Genomic DNA, 15,328 nt, shown 5'->3' with positions numbered 1-15,328 from the left:
TTTGTGGAATTATTACTGGCATAGAGACGCTATTGCTCTTCCTCTTTGGGACTGGAACAACCGAGAAGGCAGGGAAAGGCAAAGGACAGGCAGAAGAGGGAAGTCACGGATTGCAACCTACTGAGATGTGACCCTGAAAGAAGAAACTTAAAACTCTTACCCTTCCTTCCTACCCACTACCAGTTCTCTTTCTGCATACTTCCCCCTGACCTTTCTTCCCCAATGCCTGTGCCATCTTGTGTTTCTAAAGGCTTGGGGAGAGCCAAAAAGAGCTCACAGAGAGCTCCATGATGCTTGAATCCCCACACGTCCTGCTCAACCCAGTTCCATATTTCTCCAATGGCACCCAGCTGCAACCAATGAACATTCCTGCTCAGTTTTTTTCATCATTTCAAATTTCTGCCATAAGCCCTTCAGAGCAACAGTGGCTGACCAAATATGTGAAGGAGATTGTGCCCTGAACTTAATGTGACCTTAAAAGCAGCCCTGCTCTGCATGACCTCTGCTTTCTGCCCTGAAGAAGAGGGCTTCAACAGAGTTTTCCATGCATGGCCAAGCTCAGGATTTTCATCTTGGATTTTCTTCTTTGCATGCTTCCAATTCATCTTGCCATGCCATTTTCTTTTATGTAGTGCCATTTTCCTCTGTTTTATCTCTTTTCTTCTTGGGGGGAAGGAATATTTTGGATTTCTGTAAGGGCTTGGCAGTTTGACAGAGCAATCAAGCCATTCCTTCACTTTTCTCTGGGCTGTCTACCTGTCATTGTCTGTTTTTTAAATTCGATTTTAGAGTAGGTCAGGCAATGGATAGGGGGAGCAGGGAGGCTAGAGCCAAGGCTAGAGCCAATCCAGGAATGGACTCATTTGCAGTGTAGAAACTTGATGGGATGATGAATTGGACTGAAGAATATATAGCGGCTCTAGAGGCCAACAGGTTATCAAGAGCTCTGCTTCAGTTTCTCTGCTTTATGCCGATAGCTGACTCACCCAAGCTTCCATTTGACCAGTTAATCTTGGGTTTTGTGGAAGACATGTGAATGAATGCGTACTCAGTAGGCTAGCTGTCCTAAACCATGATTACCAGGCCAGTGCATACATGATGGTTATTTCATACTGTTTCGACATCTCTTGATAGACTGCATAGTTCTGTTTTCCCAGAAAATCTCCATCTGGACAATTAAGGTGGGAGGAAAGGCAAGGACAGATGGAAAATTAAGACCAGGAAGGAGGTGGATGAGTGTGCCTCTTTGCTAGTCTATACAGGTGAAGCAAATGTGAGGAGGCAGGACAGATTTCAGTCCCTGCTTAATGCCTGATGGATCTAAACACAGCTGTACTAAGACATGCATGCATCTAGAGACTGAAAATGCTAAATGTTTTTGTGATCACACAAGCAATTGTAATTTTTATTCTGAGGGTCTTTTACTGTGCCTCTGGTGTCTTCTCGTGCAATTTGCTCCCTTCCACTTGAAGCACTAAGCAGGTGAAATTAAAAGACAAGGAAACAAATAATAAATCTTCTACCATCATGGAAGGCAGTGCTACATCATCATGAACACTTGGTTTATGGTTGGGCAGGGTTGTTGCTTGTGACAAGCCCCCTGGTACCATTTCCTGACTGGAGCAATGGGAGGTTCTGGAATATGCTGGATGCCCAGAGGAAGGGTAAAAAAGACGGGGGGAGGTGTGAAGCTATGGGCAGCGTACGTGCCGCACAGCTTGAGACTTGTGCTGGAGGTGGAGAAAAAAGGAACAGGATGCTTAGCCCTGTAGGAATGCATACGCCCTGGCAGTGGCAGTATGTGCATAATACTCATCCTTCTCACCCACAGTTCACCCACACTGGAAAAAGAGAGTGATATACTGAGAGAAAGAAAAAGATGGACACAGAGAGGGCAGGGTCAGTGAGGAACTGCATTAGGGTGAAAGAACCTGGTGTGTCTATCATAAAGGAAATGATCTATGACGATAAAATTGCAGGGTAGAGTTGACTGTTGCATCAGTTTCTGGTTATCACGAGAATCAGGGCTGATCAACATGCCACCAATGTTATTCACAGGACTCTGACGTGTGCACTTGAAAATAAATTGTTTACGCTGTGCAGGATGTTCCTGATTAACATAAAGTGTGAAGTAAAAGGACACATGAAAAGGCATGTTTACTGACACTAAATACACACAAAATAAATAGTTTGGACATGCACATCTGGGTTAATACAAACTCATTAGAGCCATTGGAGATTTTTTTTTTTCCTTTACACATATACATACATAAAGTCATATGAACACAGGTTCTTATTCTTTATTTATGACTCTCAACACACATTTTAAAGTAATAGAAAACTCATCAAAACTATGCAGCAACATAGAAGGAAGTACATAAAATGCAACAAAAGATGTTTAATCAAAACCATTTTATTATATTTGTCTAAAATATATATTGTAAGAAAGTGTCTAAGTAACATGTAAACTTCATAGGATGGCAAATTTAATCAAGACATTTGAATTCACAATTTAAAAATAAATAAAATAAAATCCTTTTTTTTGAAGCAGCCACCCTTTGCAGACCTATCAGGCAACTAGACAGAATGAGGAAGCCACCTGGAATGCTTTTTGAATCATCTTGAAGGAGTTCCCATGTATGCTGGACACGTTGTCAACATTTCCTTCACTATTTGTTCCAACTCATCCATTTGTAAAGAGTTTGCAAAACTTATATTTGATTACAGAACTGATTTGAATCATTTAAACAAAAGCCTTCAGAGCAAATAGTCATAAGACATTTAAATTCTGTCAACTGTATTCAAACTTTTGACTGTATGTCCACTTTGAACCAGATGTTCCACACTGTTTTCTCTTAAATGTATGTTCCTATGAAAGCCTGAATTCTAAGCTAACATTCAAAGTGTTGTACAGAATGCATACAGACAAATCAAGTGTTTCCCTGCGTAACTGGTAACAGTTTTCATTGAAGGTACATCATACTCTATATAAACACATAAGCCAGAGGGAAATTGATGGTTTGGACCATAGCAGATAAACGTCCCTTGTTGCTTTTGAGTGTGTTCAGTAACATTATAAAAAGAAGCATATTGCTAATCCAATCAAGCATTTTTTTAAAAACAGAGGCCAAACCAGGCACAGATACTCAAGGATAGTCTCCAAGTTACAACCTTAAATCCTATATTCATATTTCCAATATATTGGTGAGGTGTTAACTGAGAGATTTGGTTGATATAGAAAATTAAAAGAGAACGAAAACATGCATTTGTGTCATTTCATCTGTGTAAAGCACCACACGTCACCTGCTCGGCACGTGCGAGACGACACGCTGGCGTATCTGAGTGTGGGGGCACGGCAGTGAGATCGGCAAGGAGGTAACAGGTGACAAAGAACAAACACTCAACTGATCCAACATCAGAGTGCTGCTCATTCCACACACACTGAACAAGCCCAGGCAGGCCGTCACAGCAACAGTGAGGCCACATAGTCTCACACTACCTGCGTCACCGGAATTCCATGTATGTGTGTGCGTGTGTATACGCGAGAATGCTTTTAAGGGAGAGGACCGAACAGTTCTTCATGTTGAATTAAAGCAATAGAAGCCTCTCATGATCTGCCTTGGAGAAAAAAGGCTGAGAACTTAAAATTCCCCTCACATTCATGTCCCTCTGCTGACCTGCCATTTTACTGCTGTTGGCTGGAATCTCAAGCAGTGTTTCCAGCAATGCTTTAATTACGGATACTGGGTTGTGTCTTAAACAATGGGTTTATTTCAGAACCATGTGACACTGCTACTATTTATGAAGTTCATGAAATAAAATAAATGTGTTGCATGCAAAAAAATAAATAAAGACACATTTTTGATGTTCATAGTGTTGAATATTTTGGCTGATATAGTTAAGAGGATGTTGATCAGACATGATTTATTCAATTTTATGTTTGGAGGCTTTGGGCTCGAAACCAAATCCTAATTAGAAACTGGAGTTCAAATTCTACCATGCCCAACAAAAATCAACATAAACAACTTAACCACTTCATATGTCACATGCAGTGTCACATGGAAGTTTGTTTTTCCCTCTAGGAGTAAAAAATAAAAAGGTAATGTGAGGTAAAGTTCATTAACTCATATTGCCCCAAATAAAGTCAGATTCTTTTACTCTAAGGTTTCCATAAAGCTGACTTGAATATATGTGTACTATACTTGAGGCTGTGCATTGCAGTGACGCTGAACCTTGATTAATGTTAAATTACGAAGAACCTTGTGAATTATTAATATATACAAATTATGTGTGATGCCAACTCCTTAACGTTCACAAAAATAAACCTGTTCCACAGAAACAATCATTAAAGGTCACCTGTTAAACATGGTGTTCACCAAGTTTCAAATGTCCTGATATGATCAGTCAGTTATATTTAATACTGAGGGGCAAACTGAAACCTGCCTTATCATTATGCATCACACATTTATGTCACACTTAACTTGGAAGATTCTAATCGAGCAGACACACACTACTTCCTTACTGTCAGCTTCAATCAATCAATCCACTTAACCCCCCTCTTTCCCCCATTAATCTGCTTGATTAGATTCTTTCCAGAACAATCTTTCCCACCAGTCTCTCACAGAGCTTAGTAGTAAACATCCACACAATAGCCATTCCGAAGAGAGAGCTATTGTTGCAGAAAGTGTTTGCCTTCTCACAGAGGAATCTCTTTCTTTCAGGGCTAGAAGACTGTTTTTCCCCTTTTCCGCCTACCTCACGGGTGGTCTGGTGGAGATAACCCACCGTAGAGGTGCTGATACAGATCAGATTTGGTAGAACTGGCTGAAGAATGGCCCACTAAAACAGTTGCAGTTGAGGGTGAGGGTGAGGAAGATAGTGGTAAAACTGATGAATGCTTGCAGGGTTATTTGTGGAATGATAATCTACTGTAGTATGTAAAGAGATTTCAGGTAATGGAATAATTTGAGTAATGACTGGATAGGGTTAGTTATTGCTGGATAATCGAAAAATTAACTATGACTACTACGATTCCTTCAGATATATGCACAAGATACCACAAGGACTGTCTTTTTACTTAAGCTGTTCTGGTGTTTATTCACATTGTTTCTAGATTATTGTGTAGAGTGATCAATCTTCATTGGCCAAAAAAAAAATACTTTTCACAAAAATAAATAAATAAATAAAAATAAATCCTGACACAAAATAACCAGCTAACATTGATTGATTAATCATATCTGCAGCACAGGTGAAAGTGTGAATGAGTACTAAACATAATGAATAGATTAGGGGTGTAACGATACGCGTATTCGTATTGAACCGTTCGGTACAAGGCTTTCTGTTCGGTACGCGGTACGCATTATGTATACCGAACGGTTCGTTGGACTAATTAATTATATTTGAAAAAAAAAGAGAAATAAGTGATATGCGTTCAACAAGGTAGCCCAATAACACAAACAACATAACAGGCAACGCCCCTGACAATCCCGAAGAAGAAAAAAACATCAACTTATAATATATATGTTTATGTTAGGCTACTCAGTCAGGCGCTCGCTCACTCAGTACGCGCTGAAGGCTCGTTGCAAAATGGCCAATGCGTTTAACAGACCAGAAATAGAAGATCCTCCAATAACCAACCAACTCGGGCAGAAGCGCTCATGAGGCGTCTGTCTTTGCTAAGCAACAATGACGTGCTCTCTCCATGAGACGCGGAAATTTCAGCAAAGGATAAATGGATTTGCAGCTCTAAAAATCGCTTGCAGTAGCTCTGCTACTAAATTTATTTCCAAATTGCAATCCATATACAACTATGATCAGCTGTTCCTTCATCTTGGCTGAGCTTTCAACGTTGTTACGGGAAAGGATGAAGCTGATTGGTTAGTTCTTGTCACATGACCCGCGGTGCGCTTGCTTCATTCTGAAAAGTTGAGATGTTTTTACATTTTACTGTATCTAAAACGTACCGAACCGAACCGTGACATCAGTGTATCGTATCGAACCGAACCGTGAATTTTGTGAACCGTTGCACCCCTAGAAGAGATATATAATATTTTGTTATACAATGGGCTACCTAAAAAGCTGAAAACATAGCAAATAAATATAAGAAACAATAGAGGAAAAAATTACAAATTATTTTCATGTCTTCCAGCTTTTTTTATGTACGGAAATCACAATTTCTCCGGTTCTCTCCCACAAATGCACACACACTGACTTGGGCACACATGCGGGCAGAAACTTGTCAACACCATCCTGTGAAATTAGTCATTAAAATAGTTTTGCAGCTGAAAAGGTTTCTCAGTAGGAAGGTTCCTGAAGCAGTTTAACTTAAATATTTGGTATTAGAGATGCTGCAGTGTTCCACGCAGATATTCAGACACTCTTAATCTCTGTCTCTCTCTCTAATAACTGCATTAGACTGAACTAATAACTGCATTAGCCTGCATATCAATGACTCAAGCCTCTATTATGAGCTCTAAAAGGATGTTTTGGAATTTGAAATGGAAGGTTTGGTATGAAGTGCGTATTTTTTTTTAACACATTTCAGGATGGAAACATGTCAAATGTTTTGAAACAAATACTCTGAACAATATCTTGATGTGTGGTTGTGACTCCTGGACATTAAAATTATTAGAGAAATAACTATGTAAATAAGTGGTATGCTGCACTTATTAATGGAATGGTCTTTCTTAGTTCTTAAACAAATTAAGAGCTACATTAGATTTGTATTGACTGAACGCAAGTGCTTATTGCAATAATAAAAATATTTTATTTGCTTGGGTGGAAATATTAGGCCTATTATATTAATAGGGAGGGGGGCCCAAAAATTAGTTTTGCCTATGTCACAAAAAGAGGTAAATCTGGATCTGGTTACCTCCAAAAACACAAGCAGCCATTGCTTTCCCTTAAAAATGGCCTCACATGCAAGGGAATTGCTACAAAGAATATTGCACCTGAAAGAGCCGTTTACCGGATCATAAAGAACTTCAAGGAGAGAAATTTGACTGCAGTGAAGAAATCCTAAGGATGTCCTAGAGTGTCCACCAAGCGCCAGGATCATCTACTCCTGAAGAGTTCCGCTATGGAATTGTGTCACCACCAGTGCAGAGCTTGCTCAGGAATGGCAGCAGGTTGGTGTGAGAGCATCTCTATGCACAGTGAGGCCAAGACTTTTGGACAACGGCCTGGTGTCAAGAAGGGAAGCAAAGAAGCCACTTCTTTCCAAGAAAAACTTAAAGGACAGACTGAAATTTAGCAGGAAGTACAAATAATAAAGACTGGACAGCAGAAAACTGCTAAAAAAGTAATTTTCTCCAATGAAGCTCTCTTCCGACTGTTTGGGACATCTGGAATATCGATTGTCTGGAGAAGAAAAGGGGAATGTTACCATGAGTGTTGTGACGTGCCAACAGTGACGCATCATGAGACCATCCATGTGTGGGGTTTCTTTTCAACCAAGGAAGTGGACTCTTTCATAATTCTGCCCAAAAACACTGCCCTGAATAAAGAATGGTATCAAAATGTCCTACAAGAGCGACTTCTTCCAATGATCCATGAGCAATTTGGTGATTATCTGTGCATTTTCCAGCATGATGGAGCACAATGTATAAAATCAAGAGTGATAAAGAAGTGGCTCGAAGATCATTATGGATCCGTGGCCAGGCAACTCCTCGGATCTCAATCCCATAGAGAGCACGTTGTCAGTCCTCAAAAGGCAAGTGGACAAGCAGAATAAAGCAAGAATGGGTCACCATCAGTCAGGATTTGGCCCAGAAGCTAATATCCAGCATGCCAGAGCAAATTGCAGAGGTTATAAAGAAAAAGGGTCAACACTGTAAATATTAATCTTTTTCCAAATAAAAGCCTTTAAAAATTATGGTATGCTTAACATTGTTTTTTTCAGTAAACCATAGAGACATGTAGAAAATAATCTACAAATACTGAAGCAGCAAACTTTGCAAAACACAAAATTTATGTCACAAAAAAACTTTTGGCCCTGACATTGTCTCCCGGGGTCAATTATTGGTGTCAGTGACATGCTTTCAATTATTCACTGATTCTTACTGTGATTTAAAAACAAGAACTTCTGCACTTTATTCAATACATATATAATTATTATTATTTCTTTATTTTTAAATCCAAACTCTTTTTTAGATAGATAGATAGATAGATAGATAGATAGATAGATAGATAGATAGATAGATAGATAGATAGATAGATAGATAGATAGATAGATAGATGCGTTAGATAGAAGAATATCTATCAAAAAGAATAGATAGAAGAATTCACAGACAAAACCAAAATAATTATATATAAATAAATAATATGCATGTTTTAAATGCAACAATTAACATGATGCAGCTCACATTTTACACCAGTTGTTTTTCTTTTTGACAGATTTCTGGGAGTTGTGGCGCAGTAGTTTATGCCACTCCCCCTGTGCTCGATGCGTGACTGTGCTCAGTAAGTCACAGCGGTTATTTGAAATGATACGGCGGGGGATTGTCAAGACATCCGCCACTAAATGTGTAACACAACGCACTGCCGTGAGAGGAGCTGAGTTGCCTCTGAGTTTCTCAAGCAAATCAATTCACAAGGGCTCTTTTAAACCTCCCTTCCTCCATACTCAAACACACAGACACGCACGAGTTCAACTGTCTGCCTCAAAAATGTGCTTAAGCCTATTTTTAGCCAGTAACAGTCTTTTTTAAATGAAATTAAATGAATGTAAGATCATATTCCTGTACTTTTTAATGTATTACAGGCTACATCACGCTCACACCACTTCTCAATTCCCTTTAAATGTAAGTAGACTCGCAAGTGGCGGCCCAGCCAACATTAGGTGCCTAATACTTTATAGCACTCTCTCACGGAACTGGGGCGTTAAGTGAACAGCAGTCACGCCACCCCCGTGCACGGCCTGATTTGGAAAGCGACATATTGGCCATCAGCTTTAATTGATTTGCGAGATTGGGTTAATACATGTTTGCATGCAGACATCACGAAAAGACCATTTGGTGTTTAGGTTCCCTGGGAGGCACAAATCCCCCAGGACCGAGCACGAGGCTGAAACGTTCTATGTGGAAACAAATAACAAACCTCAGCAAGCCTATTTATTGCTCAAAGGAACACATGCCCTACTAAATAACAGAATGAGTAAACAACAAAATAAAATGTTTGACTATCTGACAAAATAATGAGCACAAATATACAATTAGACACATATCGCACACATTTTGTCAGTCATCAATTAATTCTTAACCAGCTGGTACTTACCTGTTTTTGTTGATTTTATTTATTTATTTATGTGTGTGTGTGTGTGTTTATATATATATATATATATATATATATATATATATATATATATATATATATATATATACATATGAATGTATGTATGTATGTATACGTATGTGTATATATATGTATATATATATATATATATATATATATATATATATATATATATATATATGTGTGTGTGTGTGTGTGTGTGTGTGTGTGTGTGTGTGTGTGTGTTGTGTACAATTTACAAATTTGAAAAAAATAATAATAATAATAATAACTGAGGGCATATTCAGTATTTCAAGAGAATGTCAGTTAGTTTATTTAGTATAGGAATATTCCATTAACTGTGAAGTATCTTGAACTCTCTTTCAGAATAAAGTATATGGAAATTATATGGAATTTTTCTGTAATAACAGTAGGCCCATATAAAAAGCATCACTGTTTACAGGAGCTGTTAACAAATCAGTCTGTACTGGTTGAATAATTAATCTATGATTCAAAAATATATGTGCCATATGTGTCTTTTTGTATATCTGTGTGCGTTCCTGGGTTATATTATTTGTCTCACATTTTATGATGTTTACTCGATTTGTTATAGTTCAGCTAGTATGGCATATTTTCTTTTGTGGAATAAACAAGCATGCCTTTTATTTGTTTCCACATACAACTTTCCTGGCTCTACTGGAATGGACATTGAGTCTGTAATAAAGTTTGATTGATTGATTGAACAGAATCCATACAAAAGCAGCCTGTAGTGATAAGTTCTCAGAAATTGCCTTAACAATAATAATAATAATAATAACAATATTAATAATAATAATAATAATAATAATAATAATAATAAGGATACTTTCAATAGCTCCACAAAATATATGTATTTTACAAATTACTAAAACAACTTGAGTGCATGGCAACAGTAGTATTGTATATATACAATATATTGTATATATTGTATATATACAATACTAGGCTCCACCAATTCCTTCTGTACTCTCAAAGAAAGATCAAATTTACATCATGACATGCACAAGGGATTGCACGCACACTCTTCAGTCATATCCTAATACACGCAAACACACTCATTCAGTCACTTGTCCTTTCGGCAAGGTTCTATTTACATTACACACTTCCGCATACACATAGCGTGCTTGGATGAACTCTATAAACGCAAGCTTCCCATTCCCCCCGGGCAGACTGCCATTAAACAGTGGTCGCTCTCTACTGATTTAACACGACATCCAATCAACCGATTAATAAGCAGTGTCCCTATACTATTAAATATCCTAAATGTAATATATTATCATTAACGACATTATTTATGACATTCTTATTCAATCTTGAAAGGATAAAAATCCAAAGATACCCATTACGAGCTGAATGGGCTCGAGTAAATCCTGACTGCCCGGACGTTGCGTGTCTTCCTGGGTTTAGTGTCAGTTTATGGGCTGGGTAAATGAATCACGCTCACATGCTCTGAGAATACTCATCCAGTTCAAACAGTTCAAAGAGCACGCTATTCTTTACTCTGTTTGCTTAGGATCTTGCGTTGTCGCCATGGCGCCTGCACAATGCAACTAAACTGTTGAAAGCTATCAGAAACTCCATCAAATCTGAAGGTCCTTGTGTTCAAGCTAGCGTGTTTAGTTATGCATTTTTTCTATTCTGCTAATAGAGAAAGTATTTAAAGGGGTCATATGATGTGATTTTAAGCTTTTCCTTTCTCTTTGGAGTGTTAGAAGCTCTTGACACTACTTTGTTTGGCCTTCCGAAAGAGGACACGACTAGAAATATGTTTATATCACGTTTATAATGGGTTTTATGTGTATGTCTCATCGCTCTGTCCGGACAGGGCAACGCGATATGTTAAGGGGTGTAACATCTCTGTCACATGCTTGAGGTATGCGGCGAATAATAACACGTTGGATAGCTGGCCAATCAGAGCACACCTCGCTTTTCAGACCGATGAGCTTTGTAAAATCGACAAATTTCAGAAGGCGGGCCATAGAGGAGAAACAATAATGTACAGTATGTGGAAAATGTGTTTTTTAAACTTAAAACCGCAAAAACACATTTCATCACACCAAATAATGTTCTTTTTAGCAGCATCATATGATGCCTTTACAATTAAATGACTCAAAATGCCTGAATCTGTTTTTATCTATTAAATCCAAACATGTAATAGAATGATACAAAATAATATCTAGTGAGAAAATGTTATTTTAGTATCATTGTCATACTATTATGCTAATACATACTACTATTGACTAAATGTTATACAAAAATGTTCATATTAGATGTTTAATTTTTATGTATAGTTTTTATTAATTGTTATTTCAGTTATAATTTAGTACATCAAGCTAAATCAAATCGAGAAATGTTGCCTAACTTAATTAAAACAGACTTTTCATTTATTTCAGTTAACATTTATTTTATTTTATATGGGTTACATTTTTTAATGGATTGTATTAAATACTATAACTCAGTAATATCTGAAGGCTTGTATTATAGTGTCTCTGTCTGTAAATTTAGTAAAATTTACATTTTTCTTCTGTCCTAACAAGGAGATCCCTAAGGAGACAGCTGATAAAGAAGAAGTGGAGATACACATCCCCTCATACCCCCTACCCCTGGAAATACAGCAGGTAAATAACATTCATTTCACAGATTTTGCCCCCCTGCTGTGCAGATGTAATTGCATAGATTCTCAGTTTTGCTGCTATTGTCCTCCATCATAATTACACACACTTCACATATCTGCATGATAGAGAGGGAAGTTTGATCCTTTGTGATCCGTTACGCTCAGGGGCAGCTGGCGATCAGCATTCATTCTGTCTGATTTATCAGGTGCCTTTGTATCCTAAAGCGGTCATGTTGCACTGGGTCATTTAGAGGAGGTACATTATCAAAACCTACTTTGTGTTGTAAAAACATTAAGACTTTCTACATTCTACAGGTATAAGACTGTCTACAAGGAACATCAGCCATTTATATACATAGGAATATTTTTACTCTCTGAATCAACAAAGGAACTGAAACTCAAGTAACTACACTCACCTACCCCTTTTTTGTGGATTAAGACAAAGTGCACATTTTGTCCGAAAAAGCCCTTACTTTTTGAAACGTCTTTACATAGGGAGTATCCCATTTAAATTAACTCAGTATTTAGTATTGTGTTCCATGTCAGGTTCATGGCGTGCCACTCACAGGGTAAACACAAGGTCAACAACGCCTATTATTATCCTTGGGCTATGAACAATTCATTTAGCTATTTTTATATGCCTTGTACAAAGTGTTTTTCACACAAATATTTTTTGTCTAAGTCAAAAAATAAATAAAGTGCATTTGACATTTAATAAACAAATATGCAATATATTTTCTGTTTTTTCCTCCCTGGCTTTAACCCATATTCACCATTTTCAGCCTTTCCTCTATTTATTTTTTATGTTAGCGTGGCAAGTGGCCCCAGTATGACAAGAGAAATGATGGAGATCCCACTGAGTCTCACTATGGTGCCTCTCTCTAGCTCTGCTGCTCTCTAAATAATGAATGGGACTAAAAATCATTTTTCTACCTTGGTTGACGTGGGCTGATAATGGCGGCATGTGTTGCGTGTTTAATGGCAAGATAGTATTCTCAGCTTCTCCCGCTGCTCCATGCACAAACACCAACTTCTCTTATCTCTCACCTGTGCATCTTAGGCTGTCTTAAAAACAAACACTCACTGAGTGCAAAATACAAATATAATTTGGCTTTGTTGTGAAAATAACATGAATAGCTGTTAACTAGTGAACTGTGGTATTAAGAATATGTACAAATGGCAAGAATGATATACCACTTTTACCTTAGTGTAAAATTCATCAGAGGTTTATTGAGGATGTCTAAAGATTTTTGTTTTCCATCCAGACCTCCATATGGTGGCATATGTGAACTATTACTCATGTTAAGGCACCAAAACTCAAGTATGGATGTTTTTATTAGAGGAAACATTTCACATAGAGACTGGCTCAGACTTTTCACAAGTCTCTGATTAAAGTCAAGTCTAAAACCCTTTATGGTAATTGTTTTTCCAGTTTTAGGAGGGCATTCATTTTATGTATTTCTGAATTATATTCCCTAGAAATTTGGTTATTAATTAAGTCATAAGTAGTACTGTATCTATACACTACCATTCAAAAGTTTGGAGTCAGTCAAGAAATTGGTACTTTTATTCAGCAAACACACATTAAATCAAAAGTGAGAGTGAAGACATTTATAATTATACAACAGCTGGTTAACAGTTCAACTATGTGATAAAAAAATAATAATAAAAAAAATATATATAATAATAATAATAAACTGATTTCAGACATTTCAATGGTACTCTCATTATCATTATTTCTTTCTTTCTTTCTTTCTTTCTTTCTTTCTTTCTTTCTTTCTTTATTTAATGGGTGTTTTACCTGTATTTAGTATTTTGCACTGCATTAAATGGAAGTATCCATACAATTAATAAATAATATCCTACTAGAAAATAGTGTAGTGTATCTACAAGAAAGTGTGATAAAAAAATATATATATAAAAAAAAAAGTGAAAGTGACATGACATTCAGCCAAGTATGGGGACCCATACTCAGAATTCCTGCTCTGCATTTAACCCATCTGAAGTGCACACACACAGAGCAGTGAACACACACACAAAGACACACACACTGTGAACACACACCCGGAGCAGTGGGCAGCCATTTATGCTGCAGCACCCGAGGAGCAGTTGGGGGTTCGATGCCTTGCTCAAGGGCACCTAAGTCGTGGTATTGAAGGTGGAGAGAGAGCTGTACATGCACTCCCCCCACCAACAATTCCTGCCGGCCCGAGACTCGAACTCACAACCCTTCGATTGGGAGTCCGACTCTCTAACCATTAGGCCACAACTTCCCTTACAAGATACAATGACCTCTTGTTTGTTTCATAAAGGAATATATATATAGTCTGCAACTAGAAGGGGAGAGAAAAGTCAGGAGAGTTTAAGAGCGGCCCGCCACACAGAGCAGCCTTTACTTGGGTTAAAGTTTGCTGACACAGCTCTGTCCATTGGACCGGATCTGGTGCTTCCTTTTTAGTGAGATCAGTCAGACGGCTGCTGAGTTCTGAATAATTAGGCACAAACCTTCTATAATATCCCACCAGCCATAAGAACTGTCTCACCTCCTTTTTGGTCTTAGGTCTCAGGCAAGTTGCAATCGTTGCTGTCTTATTAATTTGAGGACTCCTGCCCATGACCCAAGTTGAAGCTCAGATACCTGAACTCTGAGTGTCAGCATCATCTCTTCTCAGGTGTTCTGGATCCAGACTGGAGCTTGTGTAAATCTTAGTTACCACGGGATGTAAATCCCATGGCAAAACATAGAAACAAATAGAGACATCATTAGCATAGCTGCTGATCCAACAAATTAAAATTAATTAGTTTAACCCAAGCTAAAGAATAAGAATGTGCATTTGATCAGATGCAACTACACTCATAATTTAAGAGATACATTTAAGAGATACATTATTTGAATGCTTGGCGAAAGAGATGCGTTTTTAATCTTTGCTATCCTAGGAACTACCAAAAGTCCAGCGTTTTGTGACCTTAGGGAGCATTATGGAATGTAACGTGGTAGAAGGCTAGTTAGGTATGCAGGAGCTAAAACATTTAGGGCCTTATACGTAGGTAATGATAATGTGTAAATGATACGGAACTTAATAGTTAGCCAGTACATAGACTGTAAAATTGGGGTAATATGATAATATTTTCTTGACCTGGTAATGACTCTAGCTGCTGCATTTTGGACTACCTGTAGCTTGTTTATTGAAGAAGCAGGACACCACCTAGAAGTGCATTACAATATTCCAGTCTAGAGGTCATGAATGCATGAACTAGCTTTTCTGCATCAGAAACAGATAACATGTTACATAGCTTGGCAATGTTTCCAAGATAGAAGAATGCAGTTTTTGTAACATGGGAAATATGATTTTCAAAAGACAAGTTGCTGTCTAATATAACACCCAGATTTTTGACTGTAGAGGA

The sequence above is a fragment of the Carassius gibelio genome, chromosome A18 (assembly GCF_023724105.1).
Source record: "Carassius gibelio isolate Cgi1373 ecotype wild population from Czech Republic chromosome A18, carGib1.2-hapl.c, whole genome shotgun sequence".
In the NCBI taxonomy this organism is placed as follows: domain Eukaryota; kingdom Metazoa; phylum Chordata; class Actinopteri; order Cypriniformes; family Cyprinidae; genus Carassius; species Carassius gibelio.
This window is presented reverse-complemented; position numbering follows the sequence as displayed.